Source organism: Mandrillus leucophaeus, unplaced genomic scaffold (genome assembly GCF_000951045.1).
Source record: "Mandrillus leucophaeus isolate KB7577 unplaced genomic scaffold, Mleu.le_1.0 Scaffold424, whole genome shotgun sequence".
Taxonomy (NCBI): domain Eukaryota; kingdom Metazoa; phylum Chordata; class Mammalia; order Primates; family Cercopithecidae; genus Mandrillus; species Mandrillus leucophaeus.
The window spans coordinates 250,398-252,956 of record NW_012104521.1 but is presented as its reverse complement, the minus strand read 5'-3'; the positions used below and the strand labels follow the sequence as shown (position 1 = coordinate 252,956).

At 42.2% G+C, this 2,559-nt stretch overlaps 1 protein-coding gene across 1 annotated transcript in view; it reads right to left on the bottom strand.

Moving 5' to 3' along the window:
• The window catches only part of EYS (eyes shut homolog (Drosophila)), a 272,013-nt gene that overhangs the window by 127,845 nt on the left and 141,609 nt on the right, over positions 1-2,559 (bottom strand). The gene's annotated exons all lie outside the window — the stretch shown is intronic.

Genomic DNA, 2,559 nt, shown 5'->3' with positions numbered 1-2,559 from the left:
TCCTCTGGAAAGGGGGCTGAAGCCAGGCAGCCAAGTGGTCTTGCTCAGCGGATCCCACCCCCATGGAGCCCAGCAAGCTAAGATCCACTGGCTTGAAATTCTCGCTGCCAGCACAGCAGTCTGAAGTCAACCTGAGATGCTTGAGCGTGGTCGGGGGAGGGTCGTTCACCGTTACTAAAGCTTGAGTAGGCAGTTTTCCGCTCACAGTGTAAACAAAGCCACTGAGAAGTTCGGACTGGGTGGAGCCCACGACAGCACTGCAAAGCTACTGTAGTCAGACTGTATCTCTAGATTCCTCCTCTCTGGGCAGGGCATCTCTGAAAGAAAGGCAGCAACCCCAGTTAGAGGCCTATAGATAAAACTCCATCTCCCTGGGACAGAGCACCTGGGGAGAGGGGTGGCTGTTGGACCAGCTTCAGCACACTTAAAGGTTCCTTCCTGCTGGCTCTGAAGAGAGCAGCAGATCTCACAGAACAGCACTCAAGCTTTGAGGACCCTGCCTCCTCAAATGGGTCCCTGAAGCTCGTGGGTCCTGACTGGGAGAATTCCCAGCAGTGGTTGAAAGACACCTCATACAGGAGAGCACCGGCTGGCATTTGTCTGGTTCCCCTCTGGGATGAAGCTTCCAGAAGAAGCTTTGCTATTTTGCGGCCTCCACTGGTGATACCCATGCAAACAGTGTCTGGAATGAATCTTCAGCAAACTGCAGCAGACCTGCAGCAGAAGAGGGGCCTGTTAGAAGGAAAACTAACAAACAGAAAGCACAAACATCAACATCAACAAAAGGGACACCCACACAAAAACCCCATCCAAAGGTCATAAGCATCAAAGATCAAAAGTAGATAAGCCCACGAAGATGAGGAAAAACCAGTGCAAAAATGCTGAAAATTCCAAACACCAGAATGCCTCTTATTCTCCAAAGGATCATAACTACTTGTCAGCAAGGGAACAAAACTGGATGGAGAATGAGTTTGATGAATGGACAGAAGTAGGCTTCAGAAGGTGAGTAATAACAAACTCCTCTGAGCTAAAGGAGCATGTTCTAACCCAATACAAGGAAGCTAAGAACCTTGATTAAAGGTTAGAGGAATTGCTAAGTAGAATAACCAATTTAGAGAAGAACATAAATGACCTGATGGAGCTAAAAACACAGCACAAGAACTTCATGAAGCATACACAAGTGTCAATAGCTGAATTGATCAAGTGGAAAAAAGGATATCAGAGATTGAAGATTAACTTAATGAAATAAAGTGTGAAAACGAGATTAGAGAGAAAAGAATGAAAAGGAACAAACAGAGCCTCCAAGAAATACAGGACAATGGGAAAAGACCAAACCTATAATTGATTGGTATATTTGAAAGTGACAGGAAGAATGGAACCAAATTGGAAAACACACTTGAGGATATTATCCAGGAGAACTTACCCAACCTAGGAAGACAGGCCAGCATTCAAATTCAGGAAATACGGAGAACACCAATAAGATAGTCACTGAGAAGAGCAACACCAAGGTATATAATCATCAGATTCACCAAGATTGAAATGAAGGAAAAAAAATGTTAAGGGCAGTCAGAGGGAAAGGTTCGGTTACCCACAAAGGGAAGCTCATCAGACTAACAGTGGATGTCTCTGTAGAAACCATACAAGCCAGAAGAGAGTGGGGGCCAATATTCAACATTTTAAAATGAATTTTCAACCTAGAATTTCATATCCAGTCAAACTAAGTTTCATAAGTGAAGGAGAAATAAATTCCTTGACAGATAAGCAAATGATGAGGTTGTCACTACCAGGTTAGCCTTAGAAGAACTCCTAAAAGAAGAACTAAATATGGAAAAGAAAAACTGGTACCAGCCACTTCAAGAGCATACGAAAATATAAAGACCAAGGACACTATGAAGAAACTGATCAAACAATGTGCAAAATAACCAGCTATCATGATGATGACAGGATCATATTCACAGATAACAATATTAACCTTAAATGTAAATGGGCTAAATGCCCCAATTAAAAGACACAGACTGGCAAATTGGATAAAGAGTCAAGACCCCTCAGTGTGCTGTATTCAGGAGACTCATCTCACATGCAAAGACACATATAGACTCAAAATAAAGGGATGGAGGAATATTTACCAAGCACATGGAAAGCAAAAAGAAGCAGGGGTTGCAATCCTAGTCTCTGATAACACAGATTTTAAACCAACAAAGATCAAAGAGACAAAGAAGGCCATTACCTAATGGTAAAGGGATCAATGCAACAAGAAGAGATAATTATTCTAAATATATATGCACCCAATACAGGAGCACCCAGATTCAGAAAGCAAGTTCTTAGAGACCTACGAAGAGACTTAGATTCCCACACAACAATAGTGGGAGACTTTAACACCCCACTGTCAATATTAGACAAGTCAATGAGAGAGAAAATTAACAAGGATATTAAAGACTTGAACTCAGCTCTGGACCAAGTGGACCTAATAGACATCTACAGAACTCTCCACCCCAAATCAACAGAATATACATTCTTCTCAGCACCACATCAAACTTATTCTAAAATTGACCACATAAT